Here is a 14999-nt window from a genome sequence, read left to right as displayed (position 1 = left end):
GTGTATTCTATGTCATTCTTCAAAGCAACTTCCAGATTACCAATTACATCTTCAGCTGCGTCTAATTTATTATTGAATCCATTGAGTTAAGCCAACGACTATTTTAGTTTTTCTTTTCTAGAAGGTGAACTTGTTTCTTTTTTTTAACCTCTAATTTATTCTAATAGTCTTTTGTTCTCTTATTTGAATTTTTTTCTTTTTCTTTTTTTTTATTTAATAAATGTGAATTTACAAAGTGCAACTTTTGTGTTGTTGTGGCTCCCCCCTCAACCTCTCTCCCTCCCGAGGCCCTCCCCTCTCCCACTCCCTCTCCCATTCCGCCCTTCATCAAGTTTCATTTTCAATCACCTTCATATACAGAAGATCAACTTAGTATACACTAAGCAAGGATTTCAACAGGCTGCCCTCACACAACCGCACAAGGTATAGGGTATTGTTCGACTGTAGTGTTGTTTTTAAGTTTCATAGTAAAACACATTAAGGACAGAGATCCTACGTGGGGAGCATGTACCCAGTGACTCCCGTTGTTGATTTAACAATTGGCACTCTTATTTATGACATCAGCAATCACCCGAGACTCTTGCTATGAGCTGTCTAGGCTATGGAAGCCCCTTGAGTTCACCAACTCTGTACTTGTTTAGTCAAGGCCATATCACAGTGGAGGTCTTTCCTCCCTTCAGAGAAAGGTGCCTCCTTCTTCGATGGCCTGTTCCTTCTGCTGGGGTCTTGTTCACCAGGATCTTTCATTTAGATTGTTTTTTGCCACCGTGTCATGGCTTCCCATGCCTGTGAGACTCTCATGGACCTTTTAGCCAGATCCAAATGTCCCAAGGGTTGATTCTGAGGCAGGAGTGCTGTTTTGGGCATTTGCCATTCTATGAGTCTGCTGTGTGTCCTGCTTCCCCCGCAGGATCATACTCTCCCTTTTAATTCTATCCTTCATTGTTTGCTTACACTGGTCTTATTTGTGAAATATCTTCAACACTTACCCTATCTTTTTGATCGGTTGTGTATTTATACTTATCACTTTACCAAGTGCACTGGCATTGGTACCTGCCTCCTTGGTAAGATTGTGCTGAAATCCCCTGGCACATTTCTAGTTCCACCATTGGAGGTAAGTCCGAGTGAGCATGTGTCGACCTATATATCTCCTCCCTCTCTTATTCCCACTCCTATGTTTAACAGAGATCACTTTTCTGTTAATTTTAAACACCTAAGAATGATTGTGCATTGATTACAGAGTTCAACCAGTGGTCTTATGTAGAACAAACAGAGCAACAACAACAACATTCTCATTTGAATTTTTTAAAATATTTATTTATGAGCCGGCGCCGTGGCTCAATAGGCTAATCCTCCACCTTGCGGCGCCGGCACACCGGGTTCTAGTCCCGGTTGGGGCGCCGGATTCTGTCCCGGTTGCCCCTCTTCCAGGCCAGCTCTCTGCTATGGCCAGGGAGTGCAGTGGAGGATGGCCCAGGTGCTTGGGCCCTGCACCCCATGGGAGACCAGGAAAAGCACCTGGCTCCTGGCTCCTGCCAGGATCAGCGCGGTGCGCCGGCTGCAGCGGCGGCCATTGGAGGGTGAACCAGCGGCAAAGGAAGACCTTTCTCTCTCTGTCTCTCTCTCTCACTGTCCACTCTGCCTGTCAAAAAAAAAAAAAAAAAAAAAAAAATATTTATTTATGGCCGATGCCGTGGCTCAATAGGCTAATCCTCTGCCTTGCGGCACTGGCACACCGGGTTCTAGTCCCGGTCGGGGTGCTGGATTCTGTCCCGGTTGCCCCTCTTCCAGGCCAGCTCTCTGCTGTGGCCTGGGAGTGCAGTGGAGGATGGCCCAAGTGCTTGGGCCCTGCACCCCATGGGAAGACCAGGAGAAGCACCTGGCTCCTGCCTTCAGATCAGCGGGGTGTGCTGGCCGGAGTGCGCTGGTCGCGGTGGCCATTGGAGGGTGAACCAACGGCATAAAGGAAGACCTTTCTCTCTGTCTCTCTCTCTCACTGTCCCTCTGCCTGTCTAAAAAATAAAATATTTATTTATTTATTTATTTGAAAGGCAGAGTTACAGAGAGGCAGAGAGAGAGATCTTCCATCTTCTGGTTCACTCCCCAGATGGCCACAACGATTGGAGCTGTGCCAATCCGAAGCCAGGAGCTAGGAGCTTCTTCCAGGTCTCCCACATGGGTGCAGGGGCCCATGGACTTGGGCCATCTTCTGATGCTTTCCCAGGCCATAGAAGAGAGTGGGATTGGAAGTGGAGCAGCGGGGACTCGAACTGGTGCCCATATAGGATGCCGGCATTGTAGACAACGGCTTTTACCTGCTAAATGACAGTGCCAGCCCCCCCCCATTTGAATTTTAATATCCTTTTATTTCTTAAATCACATTTCTTCTCTATTCTGTACTGGGTAAATCCAGGTCGTTATACTCTTTAAGGGCTTTGTTGTTATTCCAGGTAATGTGCTTCCTCATGCATCTGATGGCTTTTTATTGTGAAATCCTTTTCCCTTGGAACTGCACCTGTGAGAATTCTCTGACCCCAGGGCTTAAAGTATATTCTTTCAGGAAGGATTTGCTGTTTTGTTTTTTCAAGCCCTGGGAATATCATCAATGCAAGAAACTTCAAATTTTCAGAGTGAGGTTCAGGTTTAATATTAGGAATTCTCTAAGAAAATCATTTTCTTTCTGTTTTTTATTCTATTTCATCAAGAGTCAAGGATAACAAGCAAGTGTCCTCATCAACTCTTTCTATTTGTAAATTCATTTTTTCTATTTATGGAGCATTTTACCTGTCAGGGATCCCAGGCTGATGGAAAGAGCCGATTGCATGATCCCTGGGCTATCATATTCTAATTTCATATATATGGCCCACATTACCTATTAAAACCCAGCTGGGCTCCAAGACCAAGACTAGCTCTACACCTCGCTTATTCTTTTTGATTCACAACTTCCTGTTTCTTATTAACAAATTTCCCTTATTTTGTGCCAACTTAGTCATGTATTCTGCCTTCTTAAAAGTGGGATGCATACACATCAGTCTCATCATATGTATGTATGTGTACATACTAAAATACTTCCAAAAGTTTGTGAAAAAGGAAATTAAAGATAATTTTATTTTGTTGCAAAGAATTTTTGAAACCAATGCACAATTTTTTCATAATATATATTTCCATGAACTTTTTGAAAACTCCTCTTTCTATTTCAAAAAATTTTGCACCAAAATAAACTTATATTCTAAATCCATTTTCATGAACTGTTTAAAGTACTCTTACACACACATACATAGACTTCAAAAAGTTGGTGAAAATGGAATTAAAAGATAATGTGAATATACATATATTCCATCATTTAAGGTCAAATTTTTTCTGTAGGAATTTCAAGGAACACCCTAGTCTACTATATTAGATGAAAAAAAGAAGTTTAATTCTGCTTATTGGTAAGGGAAGATGGGTGTAATCTCAAAGTATATAACTGGTCTCTCTCTATAATGGATTGTTGGGGGATTATGTGATCACTGTTTTATCTTTTTCCCGATATTATTTTAATTTTCTGTTTTGGAAATATATTGTTTAACAAAAATAGTGGCCTCAATCCTGCTCACACCATTATGCAGATATGCGAAATATCTGTGGATTCTCGATCCCTCTGTAACGTGCACACTCGTGCTTCTGGGGACTCAACCTGGGCAGAAAGTGCAAGACGATGGGAGAGGAGTCCGTGCACCAGACCCAGCGCACGACCGTGCCTGATTCACACCATGTAACTCTGCCCTCAACAGGTGGCCATGGCCACTGCCGCCATCCCTCATCTCCTGACTCGGTCTCCACCTTCTGCAGAGTGAAGGTTTCCCCTCAGACTCCCCACTGCACCAGCCACAGCAGGAGACAGCCCTGGTGCTCAGCTCTGACCCATGAAGACCCACGGAGGCCTTCTCTCACCACTCCTAGACTCAGCTAAAGGGTGCGTTATTACTACTGCTCTCTGTCGGATTGCTCCAAAACCTGTGGCTTAAGACAAAGACATTGAGCACGCACAGTTTCTCTGGGTCAAGAATCCAGAAGTGGCTTGCAGGGCGGTTCCGGCCAAGGGTCTCTCGGGGGACAGCCACTGGGACATTGTTGACAGGAACTGAAGTCAATTGAAGGCTTGACCAGGCCTCCAAGAACCACCACGATGCCCGCTCCCAGGGCTATTGGCCGGAGTTCAGATCCTCACCATGTAGGCCACTTGGGTATCCTTACATAAGGATACTCCTCCCAGTACAAGTAATCTAAGAGCAGGGTGCAAGACACAGTGCCTTTTATGACCTCATCTCTGAAATCGCCTGTGTTGCTCTCGCTTTATTCTATCTCTTAGGAGCAAGTCACCAAGACCAGCCCACAAGCAAGTGGAGGGGAATTAGGCTCCACCTCTTGAGGGAAGGGGTATTAAGGCATTTGGGAACACGTCGTATTTTAAAACTACCACAAAGGGCCATGGCATAGGCACGGTACCGCTAACCTTCTCAGAACTTCCCAGAGGGACCAGGTTACACAGCCTCATGGGGCAGTAGCATTAACAAGCCATGGGCGAGGGGCCAGCACCATGGCACAGCAAGTTAAAGCCCTGGCCTGAAGCGCCAGCATCCCATATGGGCACCGGTTCTAGTCCCGGCTGCTCCTCTTCCAGTCCAACTCTCTGGGAAAAGCAGTAGAAGATGGCCTAAGTCTTTGGGCCCCTGCACCCACGTGGGAGACCCGGAAGAAGCTCCTGGCTCCTGGCTTCGGATCGGCGCAGCTCCGGCCGTTGTGGCCATCTGGGGAGTGAACCAGCAGATGGAAGACCTCTCTCTCTCTCTGTCTCTACCTCTTTCTGTAACTCTTTCAAATAAATAAAATAAATCTTTAAAAAAATTAAAAAAAAAAAACAAGCTATGGGCAAACGTCGACTATTGCAATACAGGAATGAAGAAAAGGCAGGAGACAAATTCAAAGTAGCCCCCCAACCCCCAACACACACACAGAATTTTGAATGCGATGGTTTCTCATGGTCAATTTGGAAGAAATCCCGTATGTCAGAATAACGAAAGCGGCTTTCTTACGAGGCTGAGACTCACTTCTCCCCTCCCCATTCTCACTTTTCTTGTTTTCTTATTCTTGCTGCCTTGGGACGACACATTCAGTAAAGCTCTGGCAGGTCATCTTCGTCTCCAGTCCCGGATTCTAGAATCGTGGGTAGACGCAGAAGTGAATCTTGGAAACTGGCATAAAAGTATCTTTGGATGGCTCAGCCCAGGCCTAAATTTCCTCCTTGGACACGGCCACCACGGCTCTTCCTGAATGGTAGTTGGGTGTTGGGTGGCTCTTACCTGACTTCATAACAAGAAAGGAGACCCGATCACTGGTTCACGCCGTCCTCTGCCTGCGCCTGTCTAGTCTGGTTCCTACACTTTCCCCAGCTGCTCCTAACTTTGGAGGGTGGCGCCAGCACCCACATCCACGGACTGCAGTTTTGGTTCTTTTTTCTCCAGTTGCAAAGTCCGCTGCTTCAGGACTTCTAACCTGGTGAGCTCAACACCAAGAAGCTGGCTTTGAGATTTAAGACTAAGCAATGACCTCTTTGTTCAAGGAGGTCCCTGCCTCCCTGAAGCACTGAAGCCCATTGCTTTCACTGGTGGAGAACAAACACATCCAAACATGTGTGGAGCCCCTTTAAGTAACGGAAGCTATTTTTTTCAACAGGTACCATTATCATCACTGAGACCACTTCCAACCTGTCCATGGGGGCTGTGTCCCTGTCCCCCAGGCTGCAGTCATGGACAGTCTGTCTCCCGTCTGTGTAGACAGCTCAGATTGGACCCATTCCTCTGGTTTTGAACTCAGCAGTTGGTAGAGTGTGAGTTCCAGTACTTAAACTTCTTGGCCCAGGGTAAGAAAGAACTCTGCAGCCCCATTGCCTCACCTCACAGTCAGGACGAAGAGATGGAACACGGGGATGTGATAAGGCATAAAAAGAAGAAACTTAAGTGAAGTCAGTTCGCAAGCCATAATGCCTTGTAGCAAAAGCAAGTATTATCTCACAAGAGAAGGTGAGAACGGCAATGCTCCTCTGTAGATACAAGACAGCGCTTGTCACTAGGAGCAGGAAAGACAAAGTTAGTGTCACAAGGGAGGCTTCTTCGAGTCATTGAAGAAAAATGGTGGAGCAGGAGGGGGCACCTGTGGAAGTGTTTTCAGATGCAGCTCACCCACCCAGACATCCACTGGCTTGCGGCATCCACTGGTAGGGCAGACAGCTGTTGGAAAACACAGGCGACGAATGGCAACTAGAGAGATTCAAATTGCAATGCTGAGGCGGTAGCAACTCTAAACCCCCGTGCTCTCAGGCCAGCCGCTTCTGTGGCCATGGGCAGAGATGTCTCCAGGCTGCCATCCAAATCCACTCGGCAGGGAAGAAAGGGAACTGATTTATATCTCCAGCAGGTATGCCAGAGAAAATTCAAATTGATCAAAAATTAAATATTCATAGGACATTATTCATTAAGATTCATCTCACCGAGTGGATGAAATGAAGCAAGGGAAGAAATTAGCTTGCTTGAGAGTGTCAAAGTGATTATGTGATTAAATTGCAATTTATAATTTCTCCTTCCAAAAAAAAAAAAAAGGCATTACTTCTTGATTCGTGTTTTCTCCTTTTTGCTGTGCCCCCTTGTTGTCCAAGCCCAAGCCAAGGACACCTGGGGTTAAACAGAGACGGGGAGACTCCAAACACAGTGGCTGGCCTTGGCACCTCCATCCATCTCCCATCTCCAATTCCACCTCGGAGCCCGGCTTTCAATGCCCGGTGCACAGCCTCCTTTAAAAGCAAGGGAGCCCCTCCTCAGAGGGGACCACACAAAGCCCCATGGTGCCACTCCATGAACGGTTCCCAGCCTCAAGTTCACTGCAAGAGAGGGGGCGAACCCTGGGGAAGGCCACCTCATTCAGCCAGTGGCACAGCCTCTCTACCACGCTCCCCCTTGCGGGCGACTCCCGAATGAGGCGGAGCCTGAAGAAGCAGGGATGTGTCCCAGCCTCTCCATGCAGAGCCAGGCAGCTCCAGCTTGCCCACGGGTGCTCTCCTGGGCCCCAAGGTCCCCGCAGAGGCAGGGGTGCCTGCCCTGGCTACAGAGAAGTGGGGGCCTCAAGTGGTGACAAGCTCCGGGCAAGGCAGCTCTCTCTGCCTTTGTCTGCTTTAGACAGGGCACTGCTGCGTGTGATTTCATTTCAACAAAACGTTTTGCTGCTAAAAATAAATTAAAAGCCACTAAATTAAATGACCTCTGTTCACAAGCCCCTCGCAGGCCGACAGCCTCCCTGGTTCGCTGAGCTCAGTGGTATGGAAGTGCACTGTTCCCTGAGCTGGACAAAGGCTCCTCTTAGTTCTCAGTTAGGAAGAAACACCGTCTGTCTGCCTGCCCGCCTGCCTGTCTGTCTGTCTGCCCGTGTCTCTGTCTAGCTAGGATGAGCCGTGCGGGTGCGGAGGCAGATGGAGAGCTGTATTTATCTTCCTCTGTCTCTCAGCCTTCTTCCAGCCCGGCCTCCCCCTGTCTCTATAACTCTTTGTGTGTGTCTCTCTTGCTCCTGCCCAATAAAGATTTAGAGGCAGGCTCCGGCAGCTGAGAAGGGCTATATTAATTCTAAGCTTGTTTCCAAACAGCACGGAGGCCTGCCCGGGTTAATTAGTTGTGCAGGCTTTCTTCAAGTGAGTGAGCCGGCAGGGTTTTTTACAGCTCTGTCACTGCATGTATTTGTTCGTTTCTGTTTTATCTGGAAATACATTTATCTGACAATAAATAACATCACCATGACTCGGGCCGGTAAAGGCAATGAACAGCGCCTCCGTGGACTTCCATCAGGGGTCTTCGTGGCCTGGGGCCCCTACTCCCAGAGGGGCTTCCAGGCCTTGGGAGAAATGGGGAAAGTGCTGGTGAAGCCGGTGGGAGGAGGCTAGAGGGGCGAGTACAGGGGCTTGGCGGGGCTAGAGGAAAGGAGGGGAGCTGCCCACTGGCGGATGGAGAGCATGTAAGGGGGGTGGGGGCAGCCTGGGGCTCAGGGAAGGTAGCTAAGGATGCACCTGCCACACGAAGAGGCGGAGACAGAAGTTGCGGTCCCAGGTCCCCATATCAGCCAATGTGAAGGCACTTCAAAAAGTTCATAGAAAAGTGGAATTAGAAAATATATTTACATTGCTGCAAAGAATTTTTGAAACATCTATTTTTTTATTAATACTGATTGGCCATTGAAGACCTGGTGCAAGCTCTGTGACCTCAGGCAGCTGGCTAACCTCAGGCCTCCTCACCCATTTCATGTACATGGGAACAGCACCTCTGTGCTCCGGGCAGTGGCCTGGAGACCACAGGAGGGGACGTACTAGACACACAGTGGAGATGCTCAGCTCTGGAGGGAACAGAGGTGCTCAGGTAGACTCGCCTGGGGCCTCCGGGCCTCCCTGGGAAAAATTCAACTAAAATGTTTGAGAAAGGATTTGATGAGAAAGCTTGGCCTTCTGTGCAAAAGGGTCTATGCCGATGACATCAGCATCACCCCAGGCTGGCCCACTTGCAACTTGACCACAGTCTCCCCAGGGCTTGCTCAGATCTTGCACAAGCCCCAGCTGGGCAGACTGTGTTAGTGCAGACAAAAAGTTACTCTGGTAAGCACTACGTCCTGATCTACAAATAAGTTGATCTACAAATAAGTGCTTATTCAGGACCCTGGAGGGGTGGGAGGGAAAGAGGTGAGGGGCAGAGGGACCATAGCAGAAAACCAAGTAGGCAAGACAGGACAGCGGCTGAGTGTACAGGCTGTGAGCTCTGACCACCTATTCATACCACTTCCTGGCTCCAGGCCTTGGGCAGCTATGGGACTTGTGTGTCTCAGTTTAGTGTTCCCATCTGTAAAGTGGGATAGAACTGGTCCCCGGCTCATGGGGTTGTGGTAGTGAGGCCTGAATGAGACGAATATGTGACACGAATAGGACAGAAGTGGATGGCATGCGGCAAGAATCCATAAACGTTGCAAACGCTACCCAGACACACATGAAGAGGGTCATTCGGATACACATGGACTTACTGCCAACGAGGGCCCGAGTGCTGAGGAACACAGTCAAAGAGAATTTCAGCTTTCTGAGACAACCTAGGAATCCTTCCAGGAGGAAGAGCAGAGTCCTTGTACATTGCGGGACGCCTAAACTGCAGCCCAGAGGAGCCAAGCAATCCCAGCGTGTTACCAGCAATCGGCCAGCAGGTGGCGCCAGCTCCCTCCACACCAGCACCTCCCAACGGACGGGCACCCAGCCCACCTGCAGTCAGGATGTAAACAGGACCGAGAGCCGAAGGGAAGCGGAAAAGCTCTCCTCCCCAGGTAGGACAGAGAAGGAGTCCAGACTCACCACAGCGCCTCGGAGGCGCAGGGGTCCTCGCCGTCCTGGGGGCCTGCAACCACAGCCCAGTCTGCTTCGTGTCCCCTCACTGCAGGAAAGAAAGGCAGTGTGGTTCGTGCACGCCCTCTGAGGCCATCTGAGGCCTGGCATTGCTCTTGAAAGTAGCCAGGTACCACTTCCGGCCTGGAGGTCGTGAAGGCCGAGGGCCCTGCCCTAGCCCGTCCAGCAATGGGAAACAGAGCCTACGGCAGCGTGACTAGAAAAGAGACGCAGGCCTCTCCCATCCCAGGGCCGCATGGCTCTCCAAAACTAGTGCGAGAGGCATCCGGCAGGTCTTGGCTCCGCATGGAGATGCACAGAGCCTGCTAAAGGCCAGAAGCCAACGACTTGCCCAGGTGGCTGCCGAATTAAGATGGGGGGGAAGAGGTGACCTCAGTGATGGAGGGAATCTGCAGCGTCAAAGCCAGACAGAGCCAGGGAGGGGTAGGGGATGCTTCTTTGTGCCCTACAGTCATAAAAAGGGGGCTCTTATTCGCCTTCGCCCCTCCCCGCTCTGCCCTAAGAGAGACGCTAAAGCCTGGGAGACCGGGGAGGGAGGACGTGCCAACAAACGCGCACCGGCGCTCCACGCGGCCAGCGCCCAGCTCCAGCGTGCGCTGCAGGAACGAGAGAAGAGCATCGAATCGGGTTTGAGATGAAAGTTTTAAAAATGTAAAAGGCTGAGTCTTAATTACCGGAATGAGGCTGTGGTAGTCATCGAAAATTCCGGAGCCAGACCAAGCCGTTGCTCCCCAGCAGGAAAGAGAGAGGGGGCCCCGCGGAGCCCAGGGCAGCTACTGGAAGAAACGCAAGTGGCTCGTGTTTATGCGACTTCCCGGTAAATCGGGCCAAATTACATGCCTGTGGGAAGTGACTGGGCCTTGGAGACCAGTGTCGCCGTGGTCAGGGCACCCAGTGGGGGGTAATGGCTGGCCCAGGGCACCTCCTGCCCCCTCCCGGGTAGGCGCAGTCTCTCCCGCCAGGCTGAGGGAAGCAGGGGGAGTCTGTCTCCGGGCTTTTAATGAGGCACTTAGAAAGAGGAACACGATGCTGCTGCTTACAGGAATCCTCCGTGGAATGCACTCCCAGGCAGCTGGAGGAGATGGTGCAATTTGCTTACTTCTAGAACATTCCAGGAAGCCTCCCTCCCCTCCCCATCCTAACACTGACCAGCAGTACCCCTCTGGGAAGGCCAGCAGCCGGGGAGGTCTTGGAGTCCCCCAGGCTGAGCAAGTCGGGAGAGGGACAAGCCAGGGGCCTTCTCAGTCCCTGGGGCACAGGGGCAGCACAGCCAGAGGCTAAGGCGGCGGCCCTGGGGCTCGGCTGCCTCCTGGAAGACGACAGGAAATGAAGTCTACACCGAGCAGGGCGGGACCGGCTAGCGGAACAGAATGTTCCCCTGGCTGATTTCCATCTGGGGGAGAGGGAAACGCGCACCCTCGCCAGATGCCTGTGCTGCGCCCCGCACTCTGCTCACCCGCTTCTGCCCCAAGCCTCCCACAGCCCGCCAAGGGGACATTTTCTCCGCGTCAACCAGGAGGAAACCAGGCAGCGCGGTTGCCTTAAGGCCGCGCGTGTCCCTGGAACTCTAGCCTGCAGTCCTGGTGCACGGCAGGCAGAGGCAGAGACCACGCCCAGAGACAGAGACCACGCCCCTTCTCCAGAGCACCTGCTGCCTCGCTGCCCAGGGTTAGGTTTAGCTGCCCCCGCAGGGAGTTCCTTCAGCTCTCCCGCCTCCCCAGGCTTTGAGCCCTGGTCTTCTTGGTCTTCTTGGGGACAGTTCCCAGCCAGGGCTGAGCGAGCCTCGCCCTTTGCCACTCACATGGAGCCCTGTTTGCCCCAAGCTGCCTGTTGGCTGGCAGGGGCTCCGCCGCGGGTCTGAGCGCTCCCCTGGGCCGACCGACCTGCTTCCTCCTCCTCCTCCCTCAGGTGTCACTCTCCTTGCACCCCTCCCTCGGGCTTACCCCCAGCAGTCCCATCCCTTCGGTCTGACACAGCCTCCCCCTCCTCACCCGTCCTGGAGGGCAATCCAGGGATTGAACTCCTACTAGGAGCTGTGGCTTTACCCCATGCAAAACTACTGTAAGTTTTAAGGTTCGAGCCGTTCCCAAAGAGCTAGCTCTCCTTGAAAACTGGGTGCTTCGTGCTCAGAGGCTGTGGCTAATATTCAACCTTATTTTGAATTCTAAAATCCAAGCAAAGAGTCTCCCCTACCTTCTCCTGGCCCCCCATATCAATTCCACCCCTGAAATTTCACAACATGGAGGCAAGCGTTTGGCACAGCGCGTAAGGTGCCTCTTGGGATGCCTGAATCCCATATTGGAACGCCCGGTTTGAGTCCTAGCCCCTCTGCTTCCAATCCAGCTTCCTTGGAGGCAGCAGATGATGGTTCAAGTCCCTGGGTCCCTGCCACCCACATAGGAGACCCAGATGGAGTTTGAGGCTCCTGCTTCAGCTTGGCTCAGCCCTGGCTTTTGTGGTCATTTGGAGAGTGAACCAGCAGATGGAAGATCTCTCTCTCTCTCTCTCTCACACACACACACACACATACACACACACAGACACATACACATACACATACACACACACACACAGGCTGAATATGTATCACTGTCTTTCAAATGTAGTGAAAACAAAAAATTAAAATCTTTTAAAAAACTTTTTAATTGCCATAACATGGAATTGAGATGTGCCGCTTATTATTTATTGTGCTTGATAGGAAAGCTTCATGATCTTTGTGCATAATGTAGAAAGCAGATGATTATAACAAAGAAGTGTATAATTTGGACTTCATTAAAATAAAAAACTTCTGTGCTTCAAAAGACATGAAGAAAGTGAAAAGAACCTATGGGATGAGAAAGATTTGTAAACCTTTTTTTAAGATTTCTTATTTTTAAAGATTTATTTATTTATTTGAAAGAGTTACACAGAGAGAAAAGGAGAGGCAGAGAGAGAGAGAATCTTTCATCTGCTGGTTCACTCCCCTGTTGGCCGCAATGGCCGGAGCTGTGCCGAACTGAAGCTAGGAACTAGGAGCTTCTTCCAGGTCTCCCACATGGGTGCAAGGGCCCAAGAACTTGGGCCAGCTCCTACTGCTTTCCCAGGCCACAGCAGAGAGCTGGATTGGAAGAGAAGCAGCCAGGACTCAAACCAGCGCCCATTGGGATGCCGGCACTGCAGGAAGCGGCTTTACCCACTATGCCACAGAACCAGCCCCTGTAAACCATATTTCTGATGAGGCTATTTTTTTAAGATTTATTTATTTATTTGAAAGTCAGAGTTACACACATAGAGAGAGAGAGAGAGGAGAGGCAGAGAGAGAGAGAGGTCTTCCATCCACTGGTTCACTCCCCAATTGGCCGCAACAGCCGAAACTGCGCCAATCCGAAGCCAGCAGCCAGGAGCTTCCTCTGGGTCTCCCACGCAGGTGCAGGGGCCCAAGGACTTGGGCCATCTTCCACTGCTTTCCCAGGCCATAGCAAAGAGCTGAATCAGAAATGGAGCAGCCAGGACTTGAACCGGCGTCCATATGGGATGCCAGCACTTCAGGCCAGGGCGCCAACCTGCTGCACCACAGCGCCGGCCCCTCTGATGAGACTAGTATCCATAATATGCAAACTCTTACAACTGAACAACAATAGGGCACCCTAATTAAAAACTGGGCAATGAATTTGAACAGACATTTTTTCAGAGAAAATATGCAAGTGGCAATATTTACATGAAAAGATGTTCAACATCCGGAGTCATTAGGGAAAGACAGATCAATGCCACAATGACATACTGCTTCACACCCACCAGGATGGCTACCAAGCAAAAGGAACTAAGAGGTGTTGGAGAGAATGTGGAAAAACTGGTACTCACACACAGTGCTGGTAAGGTTGGAAAACAGCGCAGACACTTTGGGAAATAGTCTGGCGGTGTATCAGAAAGTTCAATATAGAGTTACCATGACCCATCAGTTACACTCCTCGGTGTATAAAAGAACTGAAAACGTGTCCAAATAAAAGTTCACACACAGTGGCGGGTGCTGTGGCACAGCCCCCAGACTATATCAAAGTGCTGGTTCAAGTCCCGGCTGTTCCACTTCCAATCCAGCCTCTGCTCGTGTACCTGGGGAGCAGCAGAAGAGAGCTCAAGCACCTGAGTCCCTGCAGATCATGTGGGAGACCAGATGGAGGTCCCAGCTCCTGCCTTCTGCCTGGCCCAGTCCTAGCTGTTGGAGGCATTTGAGGATTGAACCAGCAGACGGAAGATCTCTCACTCTGTCTCTGACTCTCTCAGTTACTCTATCTGTGAAATAAATAAATCTTAAAAAAAAATCATACACAAATGCTCATAAAAACATTACGGTAGGAAAAAAAAAAAGTTGAAAAAAACAGACAAATGACCATCAGTTGATGAATGGATAAACCAAATGTGGTGTATCTACACACTGAATATTATTCAGCCATCAACAGGAGTGAAGTGTTTTCATATGCTACAACACAGATGGACCTTGAAAACAGCGTGCTACGTGGAGAAGCCAGGCCCAGAGGCTGCTGTGTGGTTCCCTTATTCAAATGTCCGGAAGAGTCAAATCCGGAGAGACAGAAAGTGGATTAGTGGTTGCCAGGGGCAGGAGGTAGGAGAAATGGGCAGTGACTGCTTAATGGGTGTGGGGATTTTTTTTTTTTTTAAGGTGATGAAAATGTTCTGGAATTAGATAATGGTGATGGTTTCGCAACTTTCTGAATACAGTAAAAGCCACTGAAACGTGCACTCTTAAAGGGTAAATTTTATGGCATGTGAATTACATCTCAATAAAACATTTTTAAGCCAATGAGTTGAATACTTTATGTTTCTCTGAGGAGACCAGGCCACTTCAGTTAAGGTGGCTTCTCATGCGACCTTTGACTGGTGTGCTCCCAGGTCCACCCTGCTTGGTGGAAGAGGCTCGGATTTCAGACCCGGGCTAGATTGACCAAAGTCATTAAGGCTTCAGCTTAGGACAGAGAAGAAGACTAGACAGAACCCAGTGAAAAGCCAGACGTGGCAGTGAGCGTGGCTGGGAGGACAGATCCATCAGTCAGAGAGCAGAGTCTAGCCAGTCCTTCAGTGACATCAGAATCTAGAGAACAATCCAGGAGAAGACCACCCCCTGGTGTTATGGGATGACCCCATCCCCACCCTCAGGCAGTGCGGGGTCCACGTTGTGAATCTGGACCCAGCCACAAATCCCCAGAACGCACCCAGGGCTGGGAAGGTTGAAATCCTCGTGCGTCACGGATACGGCTCATCAGGCTATGATTATGGCATGGTCACGCATCTTCTTTTTAAAAAAGAATTAATGACTCAAGTACATAGGGACAAATGGTTTTTGACAAAAATGTGAGGGCAACTCAGTAAAGATAGAATTTTTCATAAATCACACTGAAATAATTGGATATCCGTATATAAAAACAGACCCCTGGGAATGGCTGAAAATCACAAAGCTTGGCGGTAGAAGCGATTGCAAGGGTGTGGAAAGACTGGGACTTGTACAACCACCTGGAAAAACAGCACGGCACTTTCTCCAAAAGTTCAA

The 14999-nt window shown here is 49.7% G+C and overlaps 1 long non-coding RNA gene across 31 annotated transcripts in view; it reads right to left on the bottom strand.

Moving 5' to 3' along the window:
• LOC103350097 (uncharacterized) overlaps positions 1 to 14999 on the bottom strand; it is a 163109-nt gene that overhangs the window by 122552 nt on the left and 25558 nt on the right. For 22 of the 31 annotated variants that reach the window (XR_016210756.1, XR_016210759.1, XR_016210763.1 and 19 more), the window contains exons 1-3: positions 10498 to 10757; positions 10132 to 10233; positions 9407 to 9485 (exon numbers count right to left, since the gene is read on the bottom strand). The exons of 1 other annotated variant lie outside the window; for it this stretch is intronic. This is a non-coding gene — a long non-coding RNA (uncharacterized LOC103350097). Of the gene's footprint in view, positions 1 to 1289; positions 1643 to 9406; positions 9486 to 10131; positions 10287 to 10497; positions 10803 to 14999 lie in introns of those variants that run through there. 8 more of the 31 variants (XR_016210771.1, XR_016210776.1, XR_016210775.1 and 5 more) reach the window with 7 other exon arrangements.

The sequence above is a fragment of the Oryctolagus cuniculus genome, chromosome 7 (assembly GCF_051225735.1).
Source record: "Oryctolagus cuniculus isolate XC-2025 breed Fujian yellow rabbit chromosome 7, ASM5122573v1, whole genome shotgun sequence".
In the NCBI taxonomy this organism is placed as follows: domain Eukaryota; kingdom Metazoa; phylum Chordata; class Mammalia; order Lagomorpha; family Leporidae; genus Oryctolagus; species Oryctolagus cuniculus.
Note: the sequence above shows the minus strand (reverse complement) of the source record. Positions and strands in the feature narration are given on the sequence as shown.